This window comes from Macaca fascicularis, chromosome 14 (genome assembly GCF_037993035.2).
Source record: "Macaca fascicularis isolate 582-1 chromosome 14, T2T-MFA8v1.1".
Lineage (NCBI taxonomy): Eukaryota > Metazoa > Chordata > Mammalia > Primates > Cercopithecidae > Macaca > Macaca fascicularis.
The window spans coordinates 85,673,213-85,686,454 of record NC_088388.1 but is presented as its reverse complement, the minus strand read 5'-3'; the positions used below and the strand labels follow the sequence as shown (position 1 = coordinate 85,686,454).

Sequence of the window (13,242 nt, the reverse complement as noted above, 5' to 3'; positions counted from 1 at the left end):
CCGACCCCTTGCACTTCCCAGGTGAGGCAACGCCCCACCCTGCTTCAGCTCGGTCTCCATGGGCTGCACCCACTGTCTAATAAGTCCTAGTGAGATAAGCCAGGTACCTCAGTTGGAAATGCAGAAATCACCCACCTTCTGCATTGGTCTCACTGGAAGCTGCAGACTGGAGCTGTTCCTATTTGGCCATCTTGCCCGGGAATCCTAAAGATGGTTATTGGTGGTAGGGAATAAATAAACAGAGTACATGTAAAAGAATAACAGGGAATCAACAGAGGACCTCTTAAGGAAGTGATATTTAAGAGGAGACCTAAAGAAAGAGCCAGCCAGGGGAGAAGTCACAGTAAGACTGTTTGGGGCAGAAGGAACAGCTCATATCACGTAGAGTCTGGAGACCACAAATAGCTTGGCATGGAAGGTTCTGGGAGCTGACAATAGACAGTCTAATAGGAGTGTGATTAGTAAAGGGAAATTGTATAATATCAGAGTGGAAAGAACTCAGGGTCTGATTGTCCCAGGCCTGGAAGTCTGCGTATGTGGGCTGGGTTTCATCCTCTGTAAAGCAGGACACTATTTTAAAAAATTATTTATTTATTTATTTTTAAGTTCTAGGGTACATGTGCACAACATGCAGGTTTGTTACATGTGTATACATGTGCCATGTTGGTGTGCTGTATCCATTAACTCGTCATTTACATTAGGTATATCTCCTAATGCTATCCCTCCCCTTCTCCCCACCACCCCACAACAGGCCCCGGTGTGTGATGACTGTTAAATGGTTCTAGCAAGGAAGTGCTTCTGACTTACATTAGTAAAAGATCTCTCTGGCTGCTGTATAGAGAATAGATTGGAGGAGGGAAAGAGTGGAAGCAGCAAGACCAGTTAGAGGTCAGTGCAGTCATTGGAGCAGGAGAAGATGGGTGCTGGGATGGAGGGGTCAGGGAGAAGCAGGAGCTGTCAGATTAGAAATAGAATTAGAAGGTAGAGCAACTGGGGCTGCCCACTGTGTTCTTGGGATTCACCAGAAGCCGGTCTGTGTGTTCCGCCCTCTGCCCTCCACACCCCTCACAGTCACCATCACTGCTTATTGCAGTTACTTTCCATGCTTCCTCAGCATTCTTCATAATAATAAGGAAATCAAATATTTTTGTTTTACCTTTATAAAGTGCTGCTGATTGGTCATCTCATCTGATCCCCACAAAAAGCTTGAGAGGCAGGTGTTACTACCTTTGTTATACAGGGCACGATGCTGGGACCCAGAGGACTGAGTTGCTTATGGTCTCCCAGACAGTAAGGGGCATCAGCAAGCCTCAATTCCAGATTCCCTGAGACCATTCACTGACTTATTCAATAAACACTTGAGGAGCACCTACTGTGTTCCAGGCACTGTGCTGGGTTCATGGTCCTTGCTCTCAAGGAACCTAGAGTGCAAAGAAGAGACAGAATAGCAAGCTCATAAGAGTAAAGCAATATAGTAGGTTTCATATTATATTAAAAGTATGTTATTAATAATTTGTCCAAGTTTTGCATTCGTGGGGAGAAAGAAGGGTAAGAAGGTTTCTTAAAGTAGCTGGCCTTTGATCTTAAATTACATAAATAATGTGTTGCACCAGGTGAAAAGGAAGGTTGCTGTAACCTCTTTCCAAGGGTGATTACTTTTTCTTGGTGTGTTAGGGCTAAGACCTAAAAGATTGGGATTTCCTGGGAAGAGAAGATGGGGGAAAGATGTTCCAAGCAGATACAGCAAAGCGGTATGGTTTGAAAGGATTTGTGGGTGGTTCTGAATGGAGCACAGAGTGTGTGGAAGGACAGGGCAGGAGGGAAAGTCATGGGAGTGGGGTGGGGGCTGCTGTTTGCCTACATGAAGAATTGAACCTTAGTTCTGAAGATGAACACTGAAGAGTGACACTATAGGATTTGAACTTTAGACAGATCATCTGCCCCAGGTAGGAGACAGAAACAGAGTCTGGGAGGCTAGTGAAGAAAGAATTCAGTCTCTGAGGGAGATGAGGACCTTGTATGACCAATAGTGAGGCAAACGCAGACATGAGAGTCCTAAGGAAGCAAAAGACTGGGTTCTTTTCAGAATTCCTTGAGCTCCATAATAGCAGTAATAGGAGTCCAAGAGTTGTTGTCAACATGCCAAAAAAACTAATGGAAACCTTACATTTATCCATCATAAATTTACACAGCTTAATCAAGATATCACATTCCTGTCTTTGCCTAGAATTAAACAAAATAAAACTATTAATACTGGTTATCTCATGCGAGTATCAAAAGTTCTGGTTGGCAGTTGTATGTGTCTTAAACATTGGAAAATAACTATTAATAAATGCAGGATTTTTCAAAACATGAAATTCATGAAGGAGTACTTTGAGACTGAGGAATATGTGAGGAATTACATACTTGAGCCCTTTTTATTTGATTTTATTTTATAAGACAGGGTCTCGCTCTGCCACCCAGGCTGGAGTGCAAGTGGCACGATCACGACTCACTGCAGCCTCTGCCTCCCAGGTTTAAAGGATCCATTCCCACTTCAGTCCCCCAAGTAGCTGGGACCAAAGGCACATGCCACCACACATGGCAAATTTTTATTTTAAGAATTTTATTGTGAATATTGGGGTCATTGATCTTTAACCATCTTTGCTCTGGTTCTGTTTTCATAAAGCAACACTCTGGTTATAATTTTATCTCCCAAAATAGATGGAAAGCACCAATTTGCTGAGTACACTGTTGCATGAGATGGCATTTTTGTCATTTTGTGGGCATTGATCAGCCTCCCATGCAGTAGTTGGCATCACTGCCCACAATCACAAACACATGGGTGGGATTCTATTTTCACACCTGTAAAAGCTCAAGAGACTTCCTTCTTTTTCTTAGTCCCATGGAAAACCAATAACTTCCTATACTAAAAATGGAAGTAGTGTTTGTAGTTCAGAAAGTATATTTTCTAGATGAGAATTTCCTTGGCTCTAGTTTTTTAGAAGACTTAGGGTGGAATAAAGACAGGATTTAGAGTTTATGCAACATGAACCTTTCACAAATTTGGCCCTCCATGGGCTAAGTGTTGTCACTTTCTCCATTGGGTTGAATTTTAGCTTGCCTTTCTCTTTCCCAAGTCTTAGTTTGTCTTTATGAACCATGATTCCTGGGGAATAAAAATAGAAGATCAGAAGCTTGCAGGAATGATTTTCTTGGCTAGTTTGATCCAGTATCAGCCACTTGTCCAAGTAAAAAGCTGTTTAAAGTTTTTTTTTTTAAAAAAAAGAGGTGAAGTTTTAATAGCATCAGGAACAAAAATACCATTGTAAGCCAGCTCTTATTTTTTGACATTTTTTTGGTATCATCTGGACAAGGTCATTTGTCACATGGTATGACTCTAACCATGATGCTGCAGACATCATAGAAAGTCCAATGAGGAAAACAAGTTTTCCAGAATGAAAAATCCTTGGGAGACTAGAAGTCTTGTAGTTCTTGCACAATTGTAAAAGATCTTTGGTTTTACACCATGAGTTTTCCAAGTCTTTGATCCTGTATAACTTACTCTGTGTAGTATAACTATAGTGGTTTTCTTTAATTCACTTCCTCTTCAAAAGAACAAATTTTTATAATGGGGTCTAACACTGTAAACATTTCTTAATATTGTAGCTTCAAAGAAGTCAGGCTGTAAACACATTTGCATCCAGTTAGCTGATGGTTTATAGATCTGAGAGACTCTTGGGTCCTTGCTTTCCATGAGGAAGCATTTATTTCATTGGCTTTGCCTCTGAGGTGCAGTTCCCATCATCCCACTCAGAGAGGAAGTGCTTCATTAACATCTTTGGTCAAATAACCTTTTCTGTGGTACTTTCCTTTGATTTTTGATGTATAATTCCATTTCTGTCTTGAGTTATTTTGTTAATTTTGCTGCTGTTTTCTGTTTTTTTCTTTTCAAGTGGGTTAGAAGAAGACTTTTCTCCTATTTTGTCCTTTTCTACTTGGGGTCAGGACATGGTATTTAGCCCAGAGAATTACATAAGGGTTAGTAAAAACTATACTTAATTTAAATATATATTATGCATTCATTTTTTTTAGATCTACTCACATGTGCCTTTCATTGACCTCCCAGTGAAATTGAGAGCAGGTTATATGTGTGCTTTGCTTGCTCCCCAGTTGTTGAACATGATGATGTTGGCCTCTGGGAAGTTGGGAACACCTTCTTCCCCATCTTTCCCTCTGGGGAGATGGGGAAAGGGCAACATCCTGGAGATGAGATCCTGGGAGCTGGGCTAAGATAGAGGTAAGTCTCCTAGGTATATCAGTGGGGAAACACTGAATCAGGGAGGAGAGAAAAGAAACTGAATGGATAGGTGGGCCAGTGGGAGAGGCCAGGAATTGGATTCTGTATCATGGAGAGCATAACTGAAGGTATAACATGGCACATAGGAAGAGAGGTGATGAGAGAGAGGAATAAGGATCAAGATCTGCAATAGGCAAAGTGAGATAGTTCAGGATCAGAATGAGTGACTGCTGAATACCCATTGGACATTATTGTTTAGGTGCATCTTGAAAACAACTAGGCCAGATGGCTAAGGCCTGTTCAGTCCGTGTGAGAACCTGTGGCCCCAGGTGGGGATCTGAGCACGTGTTAGTCATGTGCTAAAGCTGTTGTTCAAATACTGGGACCACAGCCACTTACCTTCACAGACCATGGTAGAATCACCCTGTGCAGCTGCAGCTTGAAGGACTTCAGGGCCACCGAGGTCCATAGAAATAAAAATCAGATGCCGTCTAGCCTTGGGAAACCGTATATTCTCTTTCTTTCCATACTTTGCTGGCCTTTTGTGCTAGAAGCTAATGTGTTCTGTGGATCTCCACCAAGCTTGAACTCTCCGATTGCAGCATCCTATGTACCAGAAGATGGCCTTGAGGAGTTTGGCCTAAGCTCCAAAAGATTGTCATGCAGTCTTATTTTTGTTGTTTCCTCTTCCTATATCAGGGACCTCTCAAATGGTTATTTAATTGTACCTCCTGCTTACTAATAGGAGAATGGTAGAAGCTGGGACAGAAGCCCCTTAGCTATACGGTGGCTAAAGTTTGGCCTTGAGGCCAAAGGTCAATTCTGGTCTCACCCCCACTCTCTGCTCAATAGAAGATGTTGATATCACATGCCCAGAGGTGGGCTTTGATTCCCATCAGCTCTGCTCACTCAGTTGTCTCATACATCCTGCCCCCAATCACCCACTCATGCCAAACATAGTTGGAAGACTGTGTCCCAATTATCTGCCCTTCTTAGAGACTTTGAACCATGTAACCCTTAAAGCAAAACTATGGTTATAGCCTAATTTGAAAGGATATTCAGGTTTCTTTTACCTTGAAGTTTTCTACTTCATTTTTATTCCATTTAGTATCTCAGTTTATAGAAAATAGGAAGCATTTCTGTTCAAGATATCATCAAGATCAACACAACTGAGTTTATGAATTATATTCTCATTTGAGAGAGAATTAGCTTTGAATCCAGACCCAATATAAAGCTTAGATCCAGGATTCTAGGAGAGGCACCACTACACAAGGGTGTCCTCTGAACCCTTGCTTTGGAAGGCATCATTTTATATCCCGGATACGGATGCTTAGATATATGTTTTTGTGCCAGCAGGAACTGGTTATGGCAACGTGTGGGTGAGATGTTTATCCTTTGGATGAATATTTGGGTGGGAGGTTTGTGTTTCAAGAAACTGAGCACTAATTGTAAATACAACCATTTTGCTGTGATTGAATCACTTCTTTTTCATTCTCTTATAGGATCTTCTGGAAGCACATTATGTACATTAGGGAGACTGAGCTTATGCATTTCCATTGAATAAATCTGCTAAAGGAAAAGGCATTACTCCTCTAGCTCCTTTTCAGACAGGCAAGAATGTAAATCTTGTGATTAAAACAACAATAACAGCAAACTTTTGTGGGAAACCATTAATTCCTGAGACAGGAGATCTCAGATAGATATAGTAATAAGAACATTTGCCACGGAGAGAGAAGACATTAATATAGAGTGAGAGGCTCTGCTTCTCAGCTGTGTTACCTGCAAACTTCTGTTTCTGGGTTATTATAGTTGATCACCCAAGGCTCCTTCCAATCTAACATTCTCTAGACATAGAATGGACACGATGACAGTGACTTCTGGCAGGGCTTTCAAGACAGGTTTGGAAGTACAGTGGTTCACATTTTGGTGAGGAGTTAAGTGGGAGAGTAAAGTGGAAGGAGCTCAGGTTTAGGAACTCAAGGGACATGGATTTACATCCTGACCCTGCCACTTACTAGCAGTGTGATCTTGGGAAGGCTACTTGATCTAGCTTTCCTGAAGTTTGCTATCTATAGAAAGAGGATAACAGTTCTAACCTCCTAAGGTTGTTTTGAGGATTAAAGGGATATTATAGCTATTTAAAGTGCTTGTTTAACACAGTATCTGACATATTGTAGGCCCCCAGTAAGTGCTAGTTTAAGCTCCCTTACCCTTTACTAGCGATGATGTCATATTAGTAAGAGTTCTAGAAACTTGAAAGATAATGTGTCATCCACCCTCACCCTACACTTCACATGAGTTTTCATCCTTTTCTGAGCAGGAGCTTTTATTTTAACAAAGACACATTAAGTACTACTTATTTAATTAAGTGCGTATTGTGGTTGTGATTTTTTTTGGATTTGTATATGAAAAATCAATAGTAAATGCTGATTTCCTTTCCCTGTAGCTGTAATTGTTATGTAATTTAAAGGTCTGATTACAGAAATGAATGCAGCTGTGTTGCTCTTGCGCTGCACGGCCGTGGATGTGCTGTGCGTATACCCAGGCATGCTGCACTCCCTGTACTTACATCATTTGGGAGGAAATTTCCAGTACCACAACCTCACAGGCAGTATTTAATCACCTCAAACTCTAGCTTTGAGGTTAGCCTGGAAATGGAAACACTTGGGTTTACCACAACAGAAAAGTCAGAGGGTACACCATTTCTAAGACAGCATGTTGGGAGGCACAGCCAGGCCTGGGGGGCTCCTGTGGGAAGCTGGGAGCCATGTGAGTTTCATACCCAGGTGCCATAGTAAAGACAGAACCAGCTTCCTTATGTGTGTGTATGCATGGGCATGTCTGCACATATATATTAATATATTTGCATAAATTCATAGACATATTATTTCTACATGTCAAGCCCGTGCACTGTAATCATCAGTGACTATTTTTCTGTGTGTGCATAGTTCAGGATCTCATCCGGACATTTCTATGGTCTCCGTATTGATTTCCTTATCTCCAATTTATCCTACTCCCAGTTTAACTTCATCAACCTCTACCAGATGAAATTGGTAATACATGAACTCCCTTTCTTAAAAAGCTTCCTGTGCTTCTTTCCACCTACAGCACAAAGTTAAACTCCTTAGCACAATACACGAGGGCCTTCTCGAGGGATGTCTCAATCAAGCCTCATCATCCCTACTACCTAGTCTGTGCCATGCCTGCTACACCAGACTCACCGCTCCCAAGTGCGCACCAGGCTCTCTTGTTCCACATCTTTGTGCCGCCTGCTCCCTTGCTTCTCTTAGCCCTGATGGCTCTAACGTCAATTCCCATGGAAATCTTCCCTGAGAGCTCTAGACCAAATATGGGCTTTCTCATTGTGTCTGGGTGTTTATTCCACTGCCATGGCATTTATCACACTCCTGTAATGAGTTTTGCTTTTTGTTTTGTTGTTGTTGTTATTGTTGTTTAAGTTTTACTTTCGGTACTATAATAGGATCTCCCAAGGACAGTGACTGTTCTGTCCGTTTTTATAACCCTAAGAACCTCGCTTGGTGCTTCACACACATGGTAGATGCTTCATAGTGTTTGTTAACTGAAAGAGTTAATGAAAACTCCCTGAATGTACATGTATAGATATTAGTTATGTATAAGACCCAGCCACTGTTAGTCTTGAAACTAACTGGGGATTCTGGATACAGGTACCATTACTGATTTGCTCATTTTTTTCACCATTTTTTGCTTCTTTTACTCTCACATAGATTCAAGAATGAAGGAATGCAAACAGTAGATTCTTAACACACCCTTGTCCAGATCTTTGGCTTCTCACTTTCTCTGTAATTCTACTCCTGTGGCCTCACAGCATCCTAAAGCCTAGCTTTTAGACCCTACTCTGCTACTTCTCAGCTGCTGTGTGACTATAAGCAAAGCACTTAAGGAAAAACAGAAACTAACCTTCTTAGGAACACCTTCACATATATTTCTCTTTTAATTCCCATAACACCCTTTTAGATAATCATTTATCAATTCTCTTTTTTAGGATGAAGAAACTGAGGATTTGAGAAGTTAAGTAACTTGTTCAAGATCACACACAGCAAATAGAAAAGCCAGAGTACAAATGCAGCTCCGATTCCAAAACTTGTGCATGTTCTACTGGACTGCTTTGTCCTCTCCGGATCTCACTTTCTCCATCTGAAACATCACCAGGTTGTTAGGGAAGTAAGTCAGGAATGAGGGCTATACATGTCCTGCAGGCTGTCATGTGTGTCTGGGCATAGGGAGTGTTGTCACTCTGGATGTGCACCAAGTGATGCTTCTCCTGAACCAGCGTTGCTTGCAGTAGTCGGGCAGTGCTCAGCCACTACTCTCCAGACCTGGCCATGACCTCAGTCCCTCTCTTTATGAGTATTTATGCCAGGCAGTGTCCTAAAAGCACTTCACAGATGTTATCTCATTTTAAAGACTCTATAAAAGCTCCAAGGGGCAAATACCTTAGTTAGTCTCATATAGATTAAAACAAACAGACACACACAAAAAAACTGGGTTCAGAGAATATAATAGGCATCCCTAAGCTCTCACAGAGGATTTAACCCAGAAAGTCTCAAACCAGACATCCCCCGCCCTGCCCCCAGCACATTTCCCACTACACTGAATTGCCTCCTATTCCTTCAACCAACCCTTCAGAAGCTTCAGGCTTCCACAGGGTCCAGGTTTCTTTCTAGGACCCTTGTAGGCTGGTAAATGATCTCTACCATCTCCCCTGAAAATGTGTGAGCTTTAGCCCAAAACTTCCCAGGATATGGGGACTAGGTTAAACAAAGCAGCCCCAGAAGAACCAGGCAAAGAAATTATCAAGCCAAAAGACCAGGATTCCAGTTCTGGCTCTGCCATTTAACCAGACTGTGCTTATCCCTCAACTTCCCTAAGTCTGTTTCCTCATCTGCAAGATGAGTATCAACATCACTGAGTTGTTCTGGAAAATGACATAGGCTGTGTTAATCCATTTGCTGCTGCTGTAACAGAATATCACAGACCAGGTAATTTATAAAGAAAAAAAAGGTATTTCCTCACAGCTCTGGAGCTGGGAAGTCCAAGAACATGGTTCTGGAATCTGGCGATAGCAAGCCTGCAAGACAGAGACAGGAAATAAAGTAGAACTCATCCTTTCTTTAGAAACCTACTCCTGAGATAACTAACCCACACCCAAGATAATGGCATTCATCTATTCTTTAGGGCTCTAATCATCTCTTAATGATCCCACCTTTAAATACCATTACAATGGAGGTAAGTAAGTTTCCAATACATGAAATTTGGGGGACACATTCAAACCACAGCAGGCTATCATAACAAAATACCATAGACTGGGTGGCTTATTCTCACAGTTCTGGAGGCTGGAAGTCCAGGCTTGGGGTACCATCGTGGTTAGTTTCTGGTGAGGGCCCTCTTCCTGCCTTGCGGACATCCACCTTCTCACTGCGTCCTCACATGGCCCTCCCGCAGTGTATGTGGGTGGAGAGAGAAAGCTTTGATGTCCTTCCCTCTTCTTATGGAGCCAATCACCCAATCCTCTTCTTATAGGGCCCAGACTCAAGTGATCCTCCCGCTTCAGCCTCCTGAGTAGCTGTGACTACAGGTGTGCACCACCACACCTGGCTAATTATTGTAGAGATGAGATTTCATCATGTTGCCCAGACTGGTCTGGAACTCCTGGGCTCAAATGATCCATCTGCCTTGGCCTTCCAAAGTTCTGAGATTACAGGCGTGAGCCAGCATGTCCAGCCTGTTCCTAATTTTTTTACTGGTGGCTCATGATATCTAGAATGGAGTAAAGATACAATTTCACCCCTCAAGAATTGTCATGTGGAGGTTCTGTTTGTTGTTGTTATTGTATTCTCACAATCACAAGTCAATAAAAATGGATAATCCTGTTTAAATTAAATTTTATTGTTTATTATCATCAATCACAGTTTCAGTTTGCCCTAACAGAGAAGCCAAGGATAGTGTTCAAAGGAACCTGCCATAAGGTTTCCAAGAAAGAAGACAATGGACAAACCAGCTGCTATCTATGATGTTTTATTTTCAGAATAAAACACAAAACAAACAAAAAAACCCCAGAACCATTTTCTAGCACGGGAATGTGATACTGTCTCTAACATGAGCTTTCATTCATAGTAGACAGTGCCCCAGGTACACGACTAAAATGCTACCAGTCATTCTTTGTTTTTTGGATGATTTTCTTTTGGCAGCATGATAATTTATTTCAAACCAAATCCATGGCTTTGCTGAGAGACAGGTAAGCTGAGCGACAGTAAGAAAGACAATCTCATGATCTGATTGTGAGCTAAGAAAACTGGGAAGTCTAGAGTTTAAGAAGCTGTCCCACGGGCACGCTGACCATTAGCTGACATGCTACTCACAGTCCGGATGTCAGGAAGGAGGTTGGGAACATCATACCACTCTACATGGCACCCATGTAGAGACATGAACCCAGGCTCTGGCTCCATACAACCCAGTCCATTTGGGAGGGGGATTTAAATCAGGGCCCCCACTTCTGACTGACCAGATGGAGGCCTCCCTGAATACCCCTCTCAGGTTTCCCAATCTCTCCTCCCACTACTTTTCCTTCTTTTTTTCTTCCTTCTTCCCTTCCTTATGCCCAAGATGGCTATTTGTTGGAATGGAAGGAGAGGGGTGTATTTTGGGAGGGATTTGGGGACTGAGTTAATGGAACATATCAAGGTTAAGGGAGATAATTACAAGAAGGAAATTCTGGTTCCTTTTATTTCCTCCTATCTGGACTCCAAAGGCACCATCATGGCAGAATCAGCACGGGACTGTGAGCCAGTGGCCCTACTCTCATCTCAGCTCTGCCACTGATGGTGGGCCTGTCATTTAACTGCTTTGAGCCCAGGTTTCCCCTCTAGATGGTGGACATGTAACCTCACAGCATCACCATGATACCCTCCCCAAAAGACCCCACGAGGTCTATGGTAGATGCTTCTGTTTGTGAAGCCCTTCATGATTGCATCTGATGGACATACTCTCCTCCTCCTCTGGGCCTCTCTAGCATCGTCTTCTGTTGACCTCTGGCCTATAGAACAGCATGCATTTGGGTTTGAGAGCAACCTGGATTTGCAGCCAAGACACCCATGAGAGTATCTTCCTCTCCCTCACAACCACCCATCTCATACCAATCAAGTCTCAATGTCCCTAAGTGTTCTGTCTAGCACCTTTTCATTTCTCTTATTACATTCCTCCACCATGCCCTTACTTTCCAGCTATTTTAATGTGCGCAGTGGAATGTGGCATTTAACAGCACAGGCTCTAGAAGCAGCATTACCTGGGTTCAGATTCTGGCTTTGCCTCCCTAGACTGTGGCACCTTTGGGCCAATTATGTAAGCATGTTGTACTCGGTTTCCTGATCTGCAAAGGAGAGTTAATGAATCAAAACACATAAAGCCCAGGAAAGTACTTAGCAAATAGTAAGTGACTAAATGTCAGTCTGTCACTGTGCTTATGTCCTTGGTCACATCTCTCTTGTGGGTGAATGAGCTGCTTGGAGACTGTAATGTGGCCTTGGACTTTACAGAGAGGAGCTTCTGTGGCTAGAGAATAAGCAACCAAACCCTCAGCCTGGCCACACAATGCTGGATGGTGACTCAGTGGTCATTACTGAAATGCATATCAGACCCACAGCAGTTTTCTGTGGGAACCCTCGACATCCTGACTCTGTGTCCCTGGGCACAGGGGCTGTGCGGTGCTCGGGAGGAGAGTGACTAAGTGCTACCATCCAGCCATGGTGGCTGACTCATGCATGAGGACTGAGGGATGCGGATTCTGAAAGCCCTTCCTCACTGTATGTTTCCTGTCCATACAGCCCTGCCCCAGGGCCTGGGGCTTCCATGGAGGACCAGTGCCCAGGAGAGATTCATGTGACTGCAGAGTACCCTGGGTTGCCCTGAAGGAAACCATGGCCTTCACTACCACTCACCACACTTGGGCCCACCCAAGGTCTCTGGAGCGCAGTTCTGCCCCTGTGGCCTCATCTGTCCCCTCCTTCGCAGCGTGGGCTGTCACACATATGGCAGGTTCTCCAACACATAGCCAGAGAATCGGTGTATGCAGTGCTGGAGGGGCCTGAGGATGGTGTCCAGGGCTGTTCCTCATTTTGCAGACATGGATACTAATGTCTGAGGGAGGCAGGGTCTTCAGTAGTACAGTCAGGACTGGAATTCTGAGGACTAATTCCCAAGTCCATGTTCTTTTCAGGAAACCCTGCTAAAGTAAAAGAACATATCTTCTTGGCTGTAGTGTGAGGAACAGGCAGAAGCAGGCACAGGGAAGCGAGTCTGAGATACCTGGTTCCAGAGCCTGCTCTACCCAGCTCCCCTCGGCCATTTTGTCTCCCTTCTTCACTCCCCCATTTAGGCTCTCGGATCAGGCAGTTCCCCACTACTTCCCCAGCAAACTGTGAGGCCCCTGTGAAGCTGCTCTCCCAGAGGCCCTCTGCTCAGGCTGTACTCTCTTGCAGCCAGCAGCCCTTGAACACATCACTTCTAGAGGTCTCCAGTCCACACCACTATGCTGTTGGAGTCAGGCAGGTCTGAGCTGGAATCACAACCACTATGTGGCCATGGGCAAGGTACTTAGCCTCTTTAAGCCTCAGTTTCTTCATCTGCAGTCTTCTTCATATAGGTGAAATAAAATAATTTGGCTGGGCGTGTTGGCTCACACCTGTAATCCCAGCCCTTTGGGAGGCTGAGGCAGGAGGATCACCTGAGGTCAGGAGTTCGAGACCAGCCTGGCCAACATGATGAAACCCTGTCTCTACTAAAAATACAAAACTTAGCCAGTCATGGTGGTGGGCGCCTGTAATCCCCGCTATTCAGGAGGCTAAGCCAGGAGAATTGCTTGAACCCGAGAGGCGGAGGTTGCAGTGAGCTGAGATTGTGCCACTATACTCCAGCCTGGGTGACAA

General features: G+C 43.6%; 1 protein-coding gene and 1 long non-coding RNA gene across 19 annotated transcripts in view; both read left to right on the top strand.

The window, feature by feature from the left end:
• The window catches only part of ME3 (malic enzyme 3), a 321,404-nt gene that overhangs the window by 21,527 nt on the left and 286,635 nt on the right, over window positions 1–13,242 (top strand). The window lies entirely within an intron of this gene.
• Window positions 7,383–10,202, top strand: LOC135967091 (uncharacterized). The gene is made up of 2 exons (XR_010580953.2): window positions 7,383–7,509; window positions 8,304–10,202. It is a non-coding gene; the product is annotated as an uncharacterized lncRNA (long non-coding RNA).